General features: G+C 43.8%; 2 non-coding genes and 2 pseudogenes across 2 annotated transcripts; 1 reads left to right on the plus strand and 3 right to left on the minus strand.

Annotated features, from left to right (window-relative positions):
* Nucleotides 1-1935: 1935 nt before the first annotated feature.
* On the minus strand, nucleotides 1936-8340 carry LOC105733647 (coiled-coil-helix-coiled-coil-helix domain-containing protein 2-like; annotated as a pseudogene).
* LOC135269314 (U7 small nuclear RNA) lies at nucleotides 5631-5692 on the minus strand. The gene has a single exon (XR_010337625.1). It is a non-coding gene; the product is annotated as a U7 small nuclear RNA (small nuclear RNA).
* A 3211-nt stretch (nucleotides 8341-11551) lies between the features above and the next one.
* On the minus strand, nucleotides 11552-12371 carry LOC110569448 (eukaryotic translation initiation factor 1-like; annotated as a pseudogene).
* A 6013-nt stretch (nucleotides 12372-18384) lies between these two features.
* LOC135269325 (U7 small nuclear RNA) lies at nucleotides 18385-18446 on the plus strand. The gene has a single exon (XR_010337634.1). It is a non-coding gene; the product is annotated as a U7 small nuclear RNA (small nuclear RNA).
* Nucleotides 18447-20064: the final 1618 nt, after the last annotated feature.

The following is a 20064-nucleotide window of genomic DNA, read 5'->3' on the forward strand; positions in this document are numbered from 1 at the left end:
CCTCAGCCTCCCAAAGTGCTAGGATTAGAGGTGTGAGCCATTGTGCCCGGCCTTAAATTTTTGATTCACAGTAGTCTTTCATATCTGCAATTGCATGTTTAATTATATTTAATTCATGTTTTTCTCTGCTTTGTTATTCTTTTTTCCTTTTGGAGGTATTTATTTTCTTTTTTTCTTTTTATTTTTTTCTTATTTCCACACATCCTCTGAAAATGCAGGGTATTTATTTTCATCAGCTGAAAAGTTTTGGTTCTTGCTTTTTTCCCTCCTTATGGTAACTCTGTGAAGATAATAATTTTTTAATTATTGTAAATTATCCTGGATTTTCCTGATTCACTATTAACATTCTGATTAATTCTATACAAAGAAAAGGATTCAGATGCCTTATTGGTTTATTGGCTCAAGAGCACCCTCTTCTGTTGATACAATAAAGTATAGTTTCTTTTTTTTTTAAACCGTACGATTCGCTCAGCTTATTTCAAAAGTATAGTTTCTTTAATAAATGATACTTTTGGAGGGAAGGATCATCTGATCTTCTGAATGCTATTCCTCCAATAGCTACTTCTTTATGTCTTGTCTTCACAAGACTACCGCCTCTTGTACCATGCAATTTTTAGGCTCTTTTTTTTTTTTTTACACATCTTTCTTTCTTTCTTTTCTTTCTTTCTTTTCTTTTTCTTTTTTTTGAGATAGAGTCTTGTTCTGTCAGCCAGGTTGGAGTACAGTGGTGTGATCTTCGCTCACTGCAACCTCCGCCTTCTGAGTTCAAGAGATTCTCCTGCCTCAGCCTCCTGAGTGGCTGGGATTACAGGTGCCTGCCTCCACGCCCAGCTAATTTTTGTATTTTTAGTAGAGACAGGGTTTCACCATGTTGACCAGGCTGGTCTTGAACTCCTGACCTCAGGTGATCCACCTGCCTCGGCCTCCCAAAGTGCTAAGATTACAGTTGTGAGCCACTGCACCCGACAAACACATCTTTCAAATGACACCTTTCCTTTTGATGTTTAGTGCTCTGATCCATCAGGTGTCAAACTTGTTCTTAGTTTTAATTAGGGTGGGACTTTCTCCTTCAGAGCGTGAACCCTATGTGGTATTATGTTTTACTACTTCCAGTACCCTGTAGAAGTCTCTTCTGTCTTCACAATTCCTGCCTCACATTTCGAATAAATGGAACTATATAGTATGTGGTCTTTTGTGACTAATTCTTTCACTTAGCATAATTTCTTTGAGATTCATCGATGTTGTAGCACATATCAGTACTTCATTTCTTTTTATGGGCAAATAATATTCTATTTAATGGAATAAATGTGGTGTATTTATACCAAATATTCCATTTAATTTTTTATTAAATGGAATATTTGGTATAAATACACCACGTTTTGTTTATTCATTCATTAGTAGATGGGCATGTAGATTTGTTTCCATTTTTTCCCAGAGTAGTTGGATTATTTCTCATTCTCACCAACAATGTATAAGGGTTCCCATTTCTGTACATTCTCAGCAACATTTGTTACTGTCTTTTTGGGGGCAAGAAAATTCCTTTATTCTAATTAATTCACAAACAAAAAAAGCACAACAGCTGGTTTAAGGAGGCCGCACAAACATTTGCCAAGTCCCCAATTCTATACCATTTTTTAAATAAAAAAAGATTTTTTTTTAATAGAAATGGGGTTTCACCATGTTGGCCAGGCTGGTCTTGAACTCCTGACCACAGGCAATCCACCCACCTCAGCCTCCCAAAGTGCTGGGATTACAGGTGTGAACCACCATGCCCAGCCTTCAATAGTATCTTAATGAAATTCTACCAAGTAGGAACACCCTCTTCACTGCATTCTGAAGCAAGAATTCTGAAGCAAGAATGACAGAGGATTGGTTTAAGTGATGGTTTTACACTTTTAACCTTCACTATCAATTATATTGTTAGGCTAAATTAACTTAGTCTTGAGAGCTGATTTTCCATTTCTTCAGTTTGAACTTCTTGATTAGATAAATCCATTTGCAAGTCTGTACTGTTGCAGCACCTCATGGAAACCCTCACAGAACTTGATGTCTCCCTGATTCTGGGCACATTCCAAAAACCATTTTATTTCATGCAAGCCAGGCTACTGCTGCTGTGCCGGCTGGGTTCCCTGGGGCTCCTGGTAAGTGATGTCAGCCCTTGTAGGCTCAGCATTGTTTACTCCACTGAAGCTCCCATTGATGGCAGGACCCAGTGTGTGCCCTATAGCAGAGCTCACAGCCATGCCAGCTGCAGAGATTGCCACCTGGGCCATTAGATCTGGCTGCCGAGGAGTGCAGCAGCAGGAAAGCCAACTGCAGAGGGTGGGGCTGCTGCTGGTGGCTGAGGTGCTGGTGCCGGCCTGGGTGTAGTTCTTATCTGAGGTGCTAAGCTGGCCAGAGAGGCCACGTGGGAGGTGCAGCTTCGGCTTCCATGAGGCACTGCAAATGTGCAGCAGCTCAGCTTTGAGACTTGTGAAATTCTATCTTTTTTTTTTTTTTTTTTTGAGATGGAGTTTTGCTCTTGTTGCCCAGGCTGGAGTGCAATGGCACGATCTTGGCTCACTGCAACCTCCATCTCCCAGGTTCAAGCAATTCTACTGCCGCAGCCTGTCAAGTAGCTAGGATTACAGGCATGTATTTTTAGTAGAGACAGGGTTTCTCCATGTTGGTCAGGCTGGTCTCAAACTTCTGACCTCAGGTGATCCACCTGCCGTGGCCTCCCAAAGTTCTGGGATTACAGGCATGAGCCTCCGTGCCTGGCCGTGAAACTCAAAATTATATATAAAATTATAATTTAAAAATTATAGCCATTCTTCTGCATGTAAAGTGATATCTCATGGTTTTGGTTTACATTTCTTTAGTGATTAGTAATGTTGAACATCTTTATTTTATTTATTTTTGAGACAGAGTTTTGCTCTGTCACCCAGGCTGGAGTGCAATCTTTGCTCACTGCAACCTCTGCCTCCCAGGTTCAAGAGATTCTCTGGCTTTGTCCTCCCAAGTAGCTGGGATTGCAGGCACCCGCCACCATCCCTGGCTAATTTTTATAGTTCTTAGTAGAGAGGGGGTTTCGCCATGTTAGCCAGGCTGGTCTTGAACTCCTGACCTCAGGTGATCCGCCCACCTTGGCCTCCCAAAGTACTGGGATTACAGGCATGAGCTACCGTGCCTGGCCTTATTTTTTGTTTTTATATAGAGATAGGGTCTCACTATGTTGCCCAGGCTGATCATGAACTCCTGGGCTGAAGAGATCCTCCCACCTTGGCAGTCCAAAGTGCTGGGATTACAGGTGTGAGCCACCACACCTGGCCCTGAACATCTTTAAATGTCTTTATTGGCCATTTGTATATCTTATTTGAAGAAATGTCTACTTAAGTCCTTTGCCCCCTCCCCACGTTTTTTTGAGTTGGAATCTTGCTATGTCACCCAGGATGGAGTACAATGGTGCAATCTTGGCTCCCTACAACTGTTGCCTCCCAAGTTCAAGCAATTCTCCTGCCTCAGCCTCCCAAGTAGCTGGGATTATAGTCGCTCACCACCACGCCCAGTTAATTTTTGTATTTTTAGTAGAAATGGGGTTTCACCATGTTGGCCAGGCCGATCTCTTTGGCCAGGCTAGTCTCGAACTCCTGACCTTGTGATCCTCCCACCTTGGCCTCCCAAAGTGTTGGGATTACAGGCGTGAGCCACCGCGCCTGGCCCGCTTTTAAAAATTGGGCTATTAAGAAAAATTGTTGAATGTTAAGATTATACATTCTGGATATAAGTCCTTTGTCAGATATATGGTTTGCAAATATTTTCTCCCATGCTGTAGGTTGTCTTTCTGCTTTCTTGATGGTGACTTATGTTGCTTAAAATTTTAAATTTTGATGAAGCCCAATTTATCTATTTTTTTCTTTTGTCACTTGTGTTTTTGATGCTGTATCTAAGAAACCATTGCTTATCCCAGGATAACAAAGATTTACTTCTATAATACTTTCATAATTTATGTTTTTTTTTCTTTTTTCAGAAGCAAGTAGCTTCATATAATTTATGTTTGAATGCTAATTTTGTATACAGCAATTTGCTAAACACTCTAATTAATTATAATAATTTACTGTACTTTTTTTTCTTCTTTTTTCCTTGAGATGGAGTTTTACTCTTGTTGCCCAGGCTAGAGTGCACTGGCAAAATCTCAGCTCGCTGCAATCTTCACCTTTTGGGTTCAAGCAATTCTCCTGTCTCAGCCTCCCAAGTAGCTGGGATAACAGGCACCCGCCACCACACCTGGCTAATTTTTTTGTATTTAGCAGAGAAGGAGTTTCACCATGTTGGTCAGGCTGGTCTCAAACTCCTGACCTCAAGTGATTCGCCCACCTCTGCCTCCCAAAGTGCTGGGATTACAGGCACGAACCACCTCCCCCAGCCCTAATCTTTAATTTTTTTTAATCTTTAATTTTTCTTTTTACTTCTAATTGCTGCTTTCTGTTCAGTAAAATATTGAATAGAAATAGTGATAATGGATACCATTGTTTCATTCCTGATAAATAAGGGAAGGCTTTCAATATTTATTCTTTAAGTTTGATGCTTGCTTTAGGTTTCTTTTAAGATTAAGTAAATTCCATTTTGCTATTTTATAAGATTAAATAAATTCTAGTTTATTACTACTCACAGTTTTTGTTTTTTGAGACAGGGTCTTGCCCTGTTGCCCAGGCTGGAGTGCAGTGGTACAAACAGGCTCATTGCAGCCTCGACCTCCTCCTGGGCTCAAGTGATCCTCCTCCCACCTCTCACCTCAGCCTACCAGGTAGGTGGGACCACAGGCATGTACCACCATACTTAGCTAATTTATGTATTTTTAGTAGACATGGGGTTTTGTGGGTCAAGATGGCCAGGGGGAGACCTATGTTAATTCTAGCTAAATAATTATAAGGTTACTTGGCTCAGAGTACACTGAGATTTATACACTGAACTTAAATATATATATATATATATATATACTTTTTTTTTTTTTTGAGACGGAGTTTCGCTCTTGTTACCCAGGCTGGAGTGCAATGGCTCGATCTCGGCTCACCGCAACCTCCGCCTCCTGGGTTCAGGCAATTCTCCTGCCTCAACTTCCGGAGTAGCTGGGATTACAGGCACGTGCCACCGTGCCCAGCTAATTTTTTGTATTTTTAGTAGAGACGGGGGTTTCACCATGTTGACCAGGATGGTCTCGATCTCTTGACCTCGTGATCCACCCGCCTCGGCCTCCCAAAGTGCTGGGATTACAAGCTTGAGCCCCCGCGCCCGGCCTTTAAACTATATTATTGATGCAGTTAATTAGAAATCAAGCGGCATCAGGAGGCCTAAGGTAAAGACCATCCGAGAGCGCAGTAACACCGGGGAATGCCTCAGGGTGGCTGCAGAGCAGACACTACTGCTCTGGTCACATGAATGCCTTCTTAACATGGAGACTGCATGAGGGCCTCATAAAGAGGGCTTGTGCAAAGACCTCTGAGAAGGGAGGCGACCTCTGCTCACAGGATCCGGGAGGGTCTTTGCAGATGGGAGCTGGCAAGGAGGAGAAAAGCCTTGCAGGGCAGAGATCACGGAACGCCTCAGGCTCTGCCTAGGTTCTCAGAATATGGAGTGATTTTTTTTTTTTTAGGTGCTTTCCGGCAAAAACCGGAAAGCCTGCTAGACAAATTCTAAAAGAGCTGTAACACTTATGGAGTGATTTTAATTGCTCTCTGTCCTCAATGCTTGGGAGATAAAAGCCCCTTGATGCATTGGGTGTGGTGAGACCCCATGGTTCCTCATCCGCTATACTTCTGATGCAGCCGCACCCTAACAACAATTGGTAATAAACTCAGAGCACTAGTTTAGCATGTCTTAGAAGGATCTAAAGTGCTCTCCGCCGGCTATCTTACCTACCCCTTTAACCTCCCCTTCCACACCCATAAGATCAATGAGATTATGCACATAATCAAAGTGTTTGGAGCCCAGAGCTCGGGGCAACACCTTTCCCACGCTTGCATTGGTCCCCTGGACTCATGCTGTAAATTCTACTCTTGTGTCTCTGTCACCCAGGCTGGATGGAGTGCAGTGGCTCCATCTCAGCACACTGCAACATCTGCCTCCCGGGTTCAAGCAATTCTCCTGCCTCAGCCTCCTGAGTAGCTGGGACTACAGGCGTGCGCCACCACGTCCAGCTAATTTTTGTATTTTTAGCAGAGATGGGGTTTCACCATGTTGGTCAGGCTGGTATTGAACTCCTGACCTTGTGATCTGCCTGCCTCGGTCTCATAAACTGCTGGGATTACAGGCGTGAGACACTGCACCCGGCCAGGGATAGCTTTTAACCTTAAGGTGTTTGACCTTTCCAAAGAGGTATATGAGAAGCTGAGCTGCTCATTGGTTGGTTTATGGGGCTGGGAGCAAAAGGGGGAATCTAAGGTGAACTGTTCCCTGCTTTGGGTTTGGAAAATAGATAGCTACACCCCAGGAGTAAGGATAAACCGAAGTAAATTAGCCTTCATGAACTCTATACATTAGATTTATCATTTGAATGGCCCACAAAATATCAAGGTTGAAACTTGGAATAAGGTAATCCCTTACTCTTCCCATACTGTTAGTGCCCCAGGCACTTGGCAAGGAACAAAAAAATCCTTTCTGGGGGAAAATATAATATTATTCCAAATCTCAAATTATTTCTACAAATAATTCTTCAGGGCCGGGCACAGTGGCTCACACCTGTAATCCCAGCACTTTGGGAGGCCAAGGCGGGTGGGTCACCTGAGATCAGGAGTTCGAGACCAGTCTGACCAACATGGTGAAACCCTGTCTCTACTAAAAATATAAAAATTAGCCAGGCGAGGCCGGGCGCGGTGGCTCATGCCTGTAATCCCAGAACTTTGGGAGGCTGAGGCGGGTGGATCATGAGGTCAAGAGATCGAGACCATCCTGGTCAACATGATGAATCCCCGTCTCTACTAAAAATACAAAAATTAGCTGGGCGTGGTGGCGTGCGCCTGTAGTCACAGCTACTCGGGAGGCTAAGGCAGGAGAATTGCTTGAACCAGGAGGCAGAGATTGCAGTGAGCCGAGATTGCACCACTGCACTCCAGCCTGGGGCCTGGTGACAGAGCAAGACACTGTCTCAAAAAAAAAAAAAAATTAACCAGGCATTGTAGCACATGCCTGTAATCCCAGCTATTTGGGAGGGTGAGGCAGGAGAATCGCTTGAACCCAGGAGGTGGAGGTAGCAGTGAGACAAGATCGTGCCACTACATTCCAACCTGGGTGACAAGAACAAGACTCCATCTCAAAATAATAATAATAATAATAATAATAATAATAATAATTCTACAAATGGGATATCCAACACATAACTAAAGCTAACCAGAGCTAGGCACAGTGAGCTGAGATCGTGCCACTGCACTCCAGCCTGGGCGACAGAGCGAGATTCCATCTCAAAAGAAAAAAGAAAAGCTATCCCTGCATGCTATGCTAAACTCTCTGGGTTTCTGGTCTCTCTCGCAGCTTGCCTTAGTCATGACTCACCTGAAGGCATTAGTGGTCTGGAAACAAAGCCTGAGGATTTTTCTGCTTCTGTATTCCAGAGTGTAGTCCTTTGAGTTCTGTCTGCACAAGAGAGAGTAAATTGCACTAGGAGTCCCCTTTGGCTGCCGCACACTTTCAACTGCTTTCTTCAGTTCTCAGTGTCTACCCCAAAGCATTGCTTGCCTATCAGTTGTTTCCTGGGGTGGGCAAATTACCTCAGAGGCAAAGACAAGAAGAAGAGAATCCTAGTTTGTGTGTGTGTGTGTGTGTGTGTGTGTGTGTGTGTGTGTGTGAGAGAGAGAGAGAGAGAGAGAGAGAGATTGAGAGACTGAGAGAGAGAGAAAGAGAGAGAGATTACCCAGAGTCTAGGGTCTACTTTCTTGGTGGCTGCAGGTCACTAATTCACTGTCTCATGTGTCCCTCTCACTCAAGGAACACCTTTGGTTTGGTAAATGCCTGTGAATGGAAGAAGCCCTAGCTCACTTCTTTCTGTTCTGAGCACAAATTACCCTCACCAGCACCCTGGCCCAAGCTACCGTCATCTAGCTCCTGGATTTAACTGAGTTCCCAACTTCCACCTTTGCCATTCTATTCTTCTCATAGATGTGACAGTGATCCTTTAAAAGAATAAATCAGACATGTCGCTTCTTAGTTTCAAACCTCCCAGTGCCTTTTAAAACTACTCAGAATAAAATCCAAAATTGTTCCCATGACCTACAGGGACATATAACCTGGTCCCTGGTTACCACTCAGATCTTCTCTCTCTACTTCAGTCACACTAGCTTCCTGTTGTTCCTCAAACAAGGCAGTCATTCTTGAGCCTTAGGGCTTTGTACTTACTGCCTGCAATGCTCTTTACCTTGATATCCTCATGGCTGACTCATTCACCTCCTTGAAGTTTTTGCTAAAGTTTTACCTATCAGAAAGACCTTCCCTGATCAGCCCATGTAAAATAGCATTCCTTTCCTTTTATTTTTTATGCTCTTACCCAGGTTTATTTTCCTTATAACACTTGTCACTAATTGTCATATTATATTTTTATTTTTAAATTTTTATTTATTATTATTATTTTTTTTGAGATGGAGTCTCACTCTGTTGCCCAGGCTGGAGTGCAGTGGCGCGATCTCAGCTCACTGCAACCTCCGCCTCCCGGGTTCAAGCAATTCTCCTACCTCAGCCTCTCAAGCAGCTGGGACTACAGGCACGTGCCACCATGGCTGGCTAACTTTTGTATTTTTAGTAGAGACAGGGTTTCACCATGTTGGCCAGGATGGTCTCAATCTCTTGACCTCGTGATCCGCCTGCCTCGGCCTCACAAAGTGCTGGGATTACAGGCATGAGCCACTGCGCCCAGCCCATATTATATGTGTTTTTAAAAATGTTGTCTCACTCCCCAGCTAGATTGTAAACCCCATGAAAACAGGGACATATTTTTGTATGTCCAGCATACAAGAATAAACAGTGCCTTGCACATTATAGGTGACTCATAAATACGATTTTAATGAAGAAATTGTGTAACACCTATATAGAGGAGACTAAAATTAATCCAGAAGGACATCAAAGGATTGAATTTTGCAAAAGTATTAATTATTCCCAAATTAATTTATTACAATTGTGATTTTAAAACGCCACAGTACCTTTTGGATAGCTGACAAAATCATCTTAGATTCATCCAAGTGGAAATATGCAAGAATGTCCAGGAATTTGTAAAACTAAGTTTAACAGAGAAAAATCTAGCTCTACTAGATATTAAAACTTATTGTAAGGTGAGAATTTTATTTTATTTATTTTTTTCAGATGTTCCTGAAAATAAGTTTATTTAAATAAGAGTTTAAATACATTATGGCTTGGGTGTTGTGGCTCTCACCTGTAATCCCAGCATTTTGGGGTGCTGAGGTGGGAGGATCACTTGAACCCAGAAGTTTGAGACCAGCCTGAGCAACATAGAGACCTTGTCTTGAAATCAATAAACAGCTGGGCGCGGTGGCTCACGCCTGTAATCCCAGCACTTCGGGAGGCCCAGGAGGGTGGATCATGAGGTCAGGAGATCGAGACCATCCTGGTCAACATGGTGAAACCCCGTCTCTACTAAAAATACAAAAAATTGGCCGGGCACGGTGGCTCAAGCCTGTAATCCCAGCACTTTGGGAGGCCGAGGCGGGTGGATTACGAGGTCAAGAGATCGAGACCATCCTGGTCAACATGGTGAAACCCCGTCTCTACTAAAAATACAAAAAATTAGCTGGGCATGGTGGCACGTGCCTGTAATCCCAGCTACTCAGGAAGCTGAGGCAGGAAGAATTGCCTGAACCCAGGAGGCGGAGGTTGCGGTGAGCCGAGATGGCGCCATTGCACTCCAGCCTGGGTAACAAGAGCGAAACTCCGTCTCAAAAAAAAAAAAAAAGAAAAAGAAAAAGAAATCAATAAACAAACAAAGTAATAAATAACACATAACATTAAAACCGAAGAAGAAAGAAAACAAAAACCAGTTTGTTACTTCACATGGCATTGGGCAGCTGCTGCTATTTAGTTGCAAGTTCTATAGCTAGCTACATGACTGATACATCAGTTTCAGATTTGTTACCTTGTCAAAAGTTTAAGTCTGATAGAAGGTTGGCCTCACATTCTGGTGTTTGGACATCCCTTACCTAGGCTATGTCTGGTTAAAAAGACCTTTGTGAGGCCGGGCGCGGTGGCTCATGCCTGTAATCCCATCACTTTGGGAGGTCGAGGTGGGTGGATCACGAGATCAAGAGGTCGAGACCATCCTGGCCAACATGATGAAACCCTGTCTCTACTAAAAATACAAAAAATAGCCTGGCGTGGTGGCACATGCCTGTGGTCCCAGCTACTCGGGAGGCTGAGGCGGAAGAATCGCTTGAACCCGGGAGGTGGAGGTTGCAGTGTGCGGAGACTGTGCCACTGAGCTCCAACCTGGCGACAGAGCAAGACTCCGTATAAAACAAAAACAAAAACAAAAACAAAAACCCTTTGTGGCCTATCACCTAACCAAAGGGAAGGTAGTCTCTCTAAGCTCTGCCCCCTTGGTTAGGTTGGAGATATCAGGGGATCTTTCTTTTACCACCAAAGGCTCCCTCTAGTGGTACTGCCGCTGTTGCTGTCTGCAGGTGGTGACATTCTCTTAGTGCAGGAAACTGCAGGGGGAGCCAAGGAGCTTCTGGCCAGACATAGCCTAGTCGTCTATGATCTTAGGACTCTTGGCTTGGGTGAAACATCACGTTACTGCTTCAGTTCAGGCTTGATACTATCAGGTGCCTACTCCTTGACCTTTGTTTAAATGAGGAACTTTAAGAGTAGACAACATGACTCTTTTCAGTTTGTTGCATGAAGGAGTTACACTAGTCCAAATTAAAAGTAGATTCCGGCCACGTGCGGTGGCTCACACCTGTAAGCCTAGCACTTTGGGAGGCCGAGGCAGGTCGATCACCTGAGGTCAGGAGTTCGAGACCAGTCTGGCCAACATGGTGAACCCTCGTCTCTACTAAAAATACAAAAATTAGCCAGGTGATGGTGAATGCCTGTAATCCAGCTACTTGGGAGGCTGAGGCAGGAGGATCACTTGAACTCAGGAGGCAGAGGTTGCAGTGAGCCAAGATTGCACCACAACACTCCAGCCTGGGTAACAAGAGCGAAACTCCATCTCAAAAAAAGAAATAAATAAATAAAAGAAATTAGCCAGGCATGGTGGTGGGCACCTGTAATGCCAGCTACTCGGGAGGCTGAGGCACGAGAATTACTTGAACCTAGGAGGCAGAGGTTGCCGTGAGCCGAGATTGCACCATTGCACTCCAGCCTGGGCAACAGAGCAAAAACTCCACCTCAAAAAAAAAAAAAAGTAGATCACATGTACCCCAAAATCTAAAATGCGATTAAAAAAAAAAAGTAGATACCAAATGGTTACATTGTACAAGCTGTGAGGTTTTAAACTTGTGAGGAGGGACAGAGGGGCAATTCTACTCATTGCAAGGAAATCCTCACTGAAGCTTCAGTGAATCATAACCACTTAAAATCCATGGACCTTCAGCTGATCATCTTTAGCCAGTCCAATCTCTACTAGGAACTGTCATAAATTCTTGCACTGATCATCCTGTACCTGAATGACTTCTCCATATTCTGGATGCCCAATTACAGAACCATTGCAGGCAAATTTACTGTTAAACACCTTCACTCATTTATTTTTTCTTTTTTGAGATGAAGTCTCACTTTGTTGTCCAGGATGGAGTGTGGTGGCACAATCTTGGCTCACTGCAACCTCTGCCTCCTGGGTTCAAGCGATTCTCCTTCCTTAGCCTCCAAGTAGCTGGGACTACAGGTGCCTGCCATCACGGCCGGCTAATTTTTGTATTTTTAGTAGAGACAGGGTTTTGCTGGGTGCGGTGGCTCATGCCTGTAATCCTAGCACTTTGGGAGGCCGAGGTGGGTGGATCACCTGAGGTCAGGAGTTCAAGACCAGCCTGGCCATCATGGAGAAACCCCATCTTTAAAAAAAAAAAAAAAAAAAGTAAAAAAAAAAAGTAAAAAAAAAAAAAAATAGAGACAGGGTTTCACCATATTGGTCAGGCTGGTCTTGAACTCCTGACCGCAGGTGATCCACTTGCCTTGGCCTCCCAAAGTGCTGGGATTACAGGCATGAGCCACTGTGCCTGGCCAACTAGTTTCTTTTTATCATGCTCATCAGTGACCTCTCGGACAGTAGTCAGGATCTTTCTGCCATTTCTCTTTTGAATTCTCATGTGGATATAATCCTCAGTGCCAGCATGAAGTGGGTCATCATCCTTACTTGCATCAGCAAAGGGTTCAAAAGAGTGGAGATTCTGGATAACGTACAAACGTTATGATTCCGTTTTGTTGGTGGAAACCGCCTGTGGAAGGTGGCGGCAGGAGAAAGGGACAGTGGAGGAAAGTGGGTGGGGTGTGGGGGGGCGTGAGGGTGGGACAGAGCCTCAGGAAGGGAGAGGAGGGCTCAAGAAATAGAATGCTAAAGGCTGGGCACGGTGGCTCACACCTGTAATCCCAGCACTTTGGGAGGCCGAGGCGGGTGGATCACAACGTCAGGAGTTTGAGACCAGCCTGACCAACATGGTGAAACACTGTCTATTTAAAAAAAAAAAAGAAAAAGAAATAGACTGTTGAGTCTTCCATGGCTGCTCAGGCAATAATTTTGAAAGTATGCTACGGTGATTGACATAGAAACAATAATAAGGCCGGGCGCGGTGGCTCAAGCCTGTAATCCCAGCACTTTGGGAGGCCGAGGCGGGTGGATCACGAGGTCAAGAGATCGAGACCATCCTGGTCAACATAGTGAAACCCCGTCTCTACTAATACAAAAAATTAGCTGGGCATGGTGGCGCGTGCCTGTAATCCCAGCTACTCAGGAGGCTGAGGCAGGAGAATTGCCTGAACCCAGGAGGCGGAGGTTGCGGTGAGCCGAGATCGCGCCATTGCACTCCAGACTGGGTATCAAGAGCGAAACTCCGTCTCAAAAAAAAAAAAAAAAAAAAAAAAAAAAAGAAACAATAATAAACTGAGACAAATAATGATTTAGATTTTGGCAACAGTAGCATTTTGAGAACAGTAGAGAAAATATAACATCGTTTAATAAAGGTGTCTGAGAAACTGGCTAGCCATTTAAAAAAGAAGAAATGATTTGCTTTTTTTTTTTTTTTTTTTTTTGAGACGGACTCTCACTCTGTCACCCAGGCTGGAGTGCAGTGGTGCCATCTCAGCTCACTGCAACCTCCCCCTCCCGGGTTCAAGTGATTCTCCTCCCTCAGCCTCCCGAGTAGCTGGAATTAAAGGCATGCGCCACCATGTCTGGCTAATTTTTGTAGTTTTAGTAGAGACAGGGTTTCACCATGTTGATGAGGATGGTGTTGATCTCTTGACTTCGTGATCCACCTGCCTCGGCCTCCCAAAGTGCTGGGATTACAGGCGTGAGCCCCCGTGCCCGGCCACGATTTGCTATCTATTCCAAAATAAATTCAAATGTATCAAAGATACAATGGAACCATAAAAGTAGTATAAGAAAAAAATGTGTAGACCCGCACAGTGGCTCACACCTGTAATCCCAGCACTTTTGGAGCTCAATGCTGGAGAACTGCTTGATCCCAGGAATTCAAGACCAGCCTGGGAAACATAGTAAGAGCCTATCTCTATAAAAAATTTAAAAATTGGCCTGGCGTGGTGGCTCATGCCCCTGTAATCCCAGCACTTTGGGAGGCCAAGGCGGGAGGATCATTTGAGGTCAGGAGTTTGAGACCAGCCTGGCCAACATGGGGAAACACTGTCTCTAATAAAAATACAAAAATTAGCCAGACATGGTTAATTACAGGTGCCTGTAATCCCAGCTACTCAGGTGGCTGAGATGGGAGAATCGCTTGAACCCAGGAGGCAGAGGTTGCAGTGAGCCAAGATAGTGCCACTGTGCTCCAGCCTGGGCAACAGAGCAAAAACTCCATCTCAAAAAAAATTTAAAAATTAGGCGATTGTGGTGGTGCACACCTGTAGTTCCAGCTACTCGGAAGGCTGAGGCAGGAGGATGGCTTGAGCCCAGGAGTTCCAGGCTATAGTGAGCTATGATCACACCACTGGAGTCCAGCCTGGGTGACAGCGAGAGTTTATCTCTCTCTTTTTTTTCCCCCGAGACAGAGTCTTGCTCTGTCGCCCAGGCTGGAGTGCAGTGGCGCAGTCTTGGCTCACTGCAATCTCTGCCTTCCAGGTTCAAGCAATTCTTCTGCCTCAGCCTCCCAAGTAGCTGGGATTACAGGCACACACCACCATGCCCAGTTAATTTTTTTATTCTTAGTAGAGACGGGGTTTCATCAGCTTGACCAGGCTGGTCTCGAACTCTTGACCTCTGCCCACCTTGGCCTCCAAAAGTGATGGGATTACAGGCATGAGCCACCATACCTGTGTCCGGTGAGACTTTATCTCTTAACAACAATGGTGACAACAACAACAAAAAGCAAAGAAAAAAGCAGCTGAGGGATTTCTAAGCATGACAGAAGCCAAGAAGTTTTTTGTTTGTTTGTTTTTGAGACGGGGGTCTTTTTCTCTGTCACCAGGCTGGAGTACAATGGTGCAATCATAGCTCACTGCAGCCTTGACCTTCTGGGCTCAAGCTATCCACCCAACTCAGCCTCCTGAGTAGCAGGGACTACACTGCAGGTGGGCACCACCATGCCCAGCATTTTTTTTTTGGTAGGTGCAAGGTCTCCCTACTTTGCCCAGGCAGATCTTGAACTCCAGGGCTCAAGTGATCTTCCTGCCTCAGCCTACCAAAGTGCTGGGATTTCAGCATGAGCCACCATTCCCAGTCCCAAGAAGCTTTAAAGGAAAAAAATACATAAATTCAACTACGTTTAAAAAAATCTTGCACTACATAAAGCACCACAAATAAAGATTTTAAAAAATAAATTATGAATAAATATTTGTAGTACATATGAGAGAGAAAATCCTATTAATACAAAAAAAATTTCTTACAAGTCAATGACGAATGACACATTAGAAAAATAGACAAAGGTTATGAGAATATACAGATGGCTAATGTATGAAAGATACTCAACCTCATTAATAAACAAATAAATACTAATCAGAATATTTCATTTGGTCTATCAGATTGGTAAAGATTTGAAATATTAACAGTTTCCAGGGTTGGCTTGAATATTGGGAAATAGTTATTCTTTTAACACTGTAGGATTATATGTTGGGTTAATATTTTGATGCCATTTTATCAATATCTATAAACATTTTAAAGGTATAAACCTTTCTTTTTTTTTTCTTTTGAGACTGAGTCTCGCTCTGTCACCCAGGGCACAGTCTCGGCTCACTGCAAGCTCCACCTCCCGGGTTCAAGCAATTCTCCTGCCTCAGCCTTCAGAGTAACTGGGACTACAGGTGCATGCCATCATGCTCAGCTAATTTTTTGTGTTTTCAGTAGAGACAGGGTTTCATCATACTGGCCAGGCTGCTGTTGAACTCCTGACCTCATGATCCGCCCTCCTCTGCCTCCCAAAGTGCTGGGATTACAGGCGTGAGCCACCGTGCAGGGCCAATATAGACCTTTTGATCTAGCAACTACACTTTGGTGAATATATCTTGTAGAAATACTTAAAGATGGATACATAGTAATGATCATTGCAGCATTATCTGTAACAAAGAATACTTGAAGGAAGAAGCCCTAAATATAGGGCACTGGTTAAATAATTTATAATCCATGTAGTACAAATGGCAAAACCATTAAAAGAATTAGATAAATTGCTACTTTAAGGTTTTTCAACCTTTTAAAAAATTAATAAACGTTATTTTTTTGAACACTTCTGGGTCCACAAGGAAAACTGAGTGGCCACAGCTCTCTCTTGGTATTGAAGGGATTAAAACCTTCTTCTTAGCTATGCTTTCTCATGGAGTGCTGAATGTTGGTATGAATATAGGTCATGGTTATATCAGAGACGAGCTCTTAGTACATTAAGTGATGGTATGATGAAGGCCTTGATTTAAAAGGTACTTTTGCTTGATGTGGTGAAAGTTGGTATGGGGTTTATTCTGGTGCTGTGAGTAGGGATCTTAGTAGTGCTACCTTATGGTTTTCTTGAGTAATCAAAATAATAGTGATGTAATTCCTCATCTTTTTTTTTTTTTTTTTTGAGACAGAGTTTCGCTTTTGTCACCCAGGCTGGAGTGCAATGGCACAATCTCGGATCACTGCAACCTCTACCTCCTGGGTTCAAGCGATCCTCCTGCCTCAGCCTCCTATGTAGCTGGGATTACAGGTGTCTGCCACCATAGCTGGCTAATTTTTGTATTTGTAGTAGAGACAGGGTTTCACCATGTTGGCCAGGCTAGTACTTGAACTCCTGACCTCAGGTGATCTGCCCACCTTGGCCTCCCAAAGTGCTAGGATTACAAGCATGAGCCACTGTGCCCCGCTGTAATTCCTCATCTTATTGCAGCATTTTTGCTGTATGGTCCGTGGTGGTATGGGTACAGGTCCAGCTCTAAATGTTGGTTGCCTTGCATTGTGGTTAAGAATGTAGGCTTTGGTTCAGACTGCATTTTTGATTGTCATGTATGCTGGAGCTGAGTAGCTTGCCTTCTGGAATTTGCTACAGTCCTTACCATTCACACAGTGAATGCTTATGTGGTTATACCTGGTCCCTTCCTTCACATATTTACCTGCTTGATCCTACTCTTTGAGTTTGTCACCCCTGCTTCAAGTATTTCAGTTTATACATTAAGATGTTGGGCCTGGCATGATGGCTCAGGCTTGTAATCCCAGCCCTTTGGGAGGCTGAGGAGGGCAGATCACTTGAGGCCAGGAGTTTGAGACCAGTCTAAGATGGCGAAACCCTGTCTCTACCAAAAACACAAAAATTAGCCAGGTGTGACAGCACATTTGACTCACCCCATTTATTCTACTCTCAACAGGGACCGTGCAGTGACCACTCTGTTACAATGCAACCCCATGGAACTCACGCCTGCTTTCTCTAACCCCATCAATTGGAAGGGAACTCTGATTGGATAGTATCATGGGCCCCAATGAATGACTCACTACATAGGTCTTCTTTGTTTCTCACTCCCCTTTCACTGGTTTGACAATCTGCTTGTTGCCACCCCTCTTCTCTCTGGGATCTATGAGTAATAAACTGCTTTTGTTTTTTTCATGTGTTTTTGTTGTGCTGTCTTCTCTGTGCCTCACCTGACTGACACACACAGACCTAATTTTACTCCCAGTGAAAGCTCTCCTAAAGAGTGGCTATTTGGCAGGAATAAACTGAACACAAGTCAGACAAGAGCCTCAAGGGCAGATGCCAGTATAAACAAGTTTCCTAGGAGAGGGACAGCTGACCATGGGTCAGATACCTCGGCATTAGGCCATCTGCTAAAATAAAGAAGTATCCTGTGAAAGGCACGGTGTAAATAACCACAAACAATCCCCTGGAACCTGATCAGGGCAGGGCTAGAGTTTACACTCCCTCTGCAGAGAAAGATTTCAAGACCAAATTTAGGAGAAATGCAACATAACTTGTAGGTCTTGGAAAACCAGTAGCGATGCTATCCCTACTTTCTTTCGTTCTTCTCTTTGAAATTAACATGGCTACAATATTTCTATAGTATGGAAGGTTAAAAAAAAGAAATAGTATCCTCAAGTTCTGCAAAGGTGAGAAGCTTGAATAAATGTTCCTGACACACTCTTTCTCCTCAATCCTACTGGAGAGTAAGGTGAAGGAACCTAAAAGCTGTATTTAAGGCTATATTTCTTTTAGAATTTTCTAGTGGGGGTGGAGAGCAGATTTGAGCAGCATCTAGCCTATGACTGTATATGGCAGTGATGCTAGCATCTGATCATTTCTGCCCAATGTGGGACACTTTATTTTATTTTTTAAATTAATTTAAATTAAATTAATCTATTTTTTGAGACGGGGTCTCACTCCATCACCCAGGCTGGAGTTCAGTGGTGTGATTTTGGCTCACTGCAGCCTCCACCTTCCAGATTCAAATGATCCTCCCATCTCAGCCTCCTGAGTAGCTGGAACTACAGGCGTGTGCCACCACACCTGGCTAATTTTTGTATTTTTTGGCAGAGATAGGGTTTCGCTATGTTGGCCAGGCCGGTCTCAAAACTCTTGACCTTAAGTGATCCACCCACTTTGGCCTCCCAAAGTGCTGGGATTACAGGCGTCAGCCACCATGCCTGGCCAGTGAGATACTTCAAAGAGACAATTTTGGCTCTGGAGTTCCCCCGATGACTTGACTGAGACTGTCTGATCTGCTTAGTGCCAGGAGAGAGTCATGGGATAATGGTAGAGGGCAGGCTATCTCTCTTAAAACCTGGGATGATGTTACAGCTCTTTTAGAATTTGTCTAGCAGGCTTTCTAGTAAATACCGGAAAGCCCTCAATGAAGCTTTATGTATTTATTTATTTCTAGATAGAGTCTTGCTCTGTTGCCCAGGACTGGAGTGTGCAGTGGCGCAATCTTGGCTCACTGCAACCTCCGCCTCCTGGTTTCAGGCAATTCTCTGGCCTCAGCCTCCTGATCAGCTGGGATTACAGGCACGCACCACCATGCTTGGCTAATTTTTGTATTTTTAGTAGAGACAGAGTTTCACCATGTTGGTCAGGCTGGTCTTGAACTCCTTACCTTGTGATCCGCCCGCCTCGGCCTCCCAAAGTGCTGGGGTTACAGGCCTGAGCCACCACACCTGGCCAATGAATCTTTAAATTAAAAATTATAAAAGAAAAAAAGAAATCTGGAGCAAAGACTGATTCTGCTCTATGAAGCCTGTTCTACGAAGGTTCAACCTGCCCACCTACTTTCCAGAAGTCCTAAGGGACCTCACTGATTCACATGACCACGATGAAACTTGAGGAAAACTGGTTTGCTGGCCTGAATTACTTTCAGCCCCTGTGGTTGGAAGAGATTGCCACTTACACTCAGGGAGACTTGGGGCAAAAAGGCTTCCTTCCTATGTCCCAGTAAAGGCTAAGGCTAATATCTCTTCATGCACTCTACTTCTCACCTACAACAGCAAAATCTGCTTAGTCTTCCACCACTCACTGGTTTACCACTGCTCAGAAGACCCTAATCTGACCTAACTGCAAAGAAGTCAAAACCATGAGCAGGTAAAGAGAAATGACCCATTTAAGGACATTTATTAACCAGAAGGAGGAAGACTAACTCACACAACTAGACAGGTGGGTTCTTTTGATGCAGAATCACAGGCAGAGTCAGAGAGAGTTAGTAAATGATTAAATAAGTTAATATTTGTAAAATGTTTAGAACAGTGCTTGGTATATATCATATACACGTGTGTCAAATGATAAAGTGTAACAAACGGGTAATGAAAGCTCTCAAGGATGTGCAATTAGAGCACAAAAAAGACATTCTACAACTAGAAAACATGATTTTAGAATTTAAAAAAATTAGTGCACAAACTGGAAAAGAGGATGATCCTAAACTAAGAACTAAATTGGTAATCCGGAAGACCAAGTGGAAGAAATAGTTTTCTTCTTTTTTTTCCCCCTCCTCCTCCCCAGAAATAGCTTTCAACAGAAAACAAAAATATAAAGAAATAGAAATCGGCTGGGCGGGGTGACTCACGCCTGTAATCTCAGCACTTTGGTAGGCCGAGGCCAGTAGATCACGAGGCCAGCAGATCGAGACCATCCTGGCTAACACAGTGAAACCCCGTCTCTACTAAAACTACAAAAAATTAGCCAGGTGTGGTGTCATGTGACTGTAGTCCCAGCTACTCGGGAGGCTGAGGCAGGAGAAACACTTGAATCCAGGAGGTGGAGGTTGCAGTGAGCCAAGATTGCACCACTGCACTACAGCCTGGAGACAGAGCGAGACACTCTTTCTCAAAAAAAAAAAAAAAAAAAAAAAATCATTGAGGATTAAGGAACTCAGGAGATCTGCTGTGAAAATGATAAGTCCAGAAGGACAAAGTGAACCTAAGAAAGCCAAAACCTAACTAGATAAATAATAGAAGAAAATTTCCCTGAGTTGAAGAAA

Source organism: Aotus nancymaae, unplaced genomic scaffold, assembly GCF_030222135.1.
Source record: "Aotus nancymaae isolate 86718 unplaced genomic scaffold, 86718_ANA_hifiasm-v0.15.2.pri h1tg000004l, whole genome shotgun sequence".
Taxonomy (NCBI): domain Eukaryota; kingdom Metazoa; phylum Chordata; class Mammalia; order Primates; family Aotidae; genus Aotus; species Aotus nancymaae.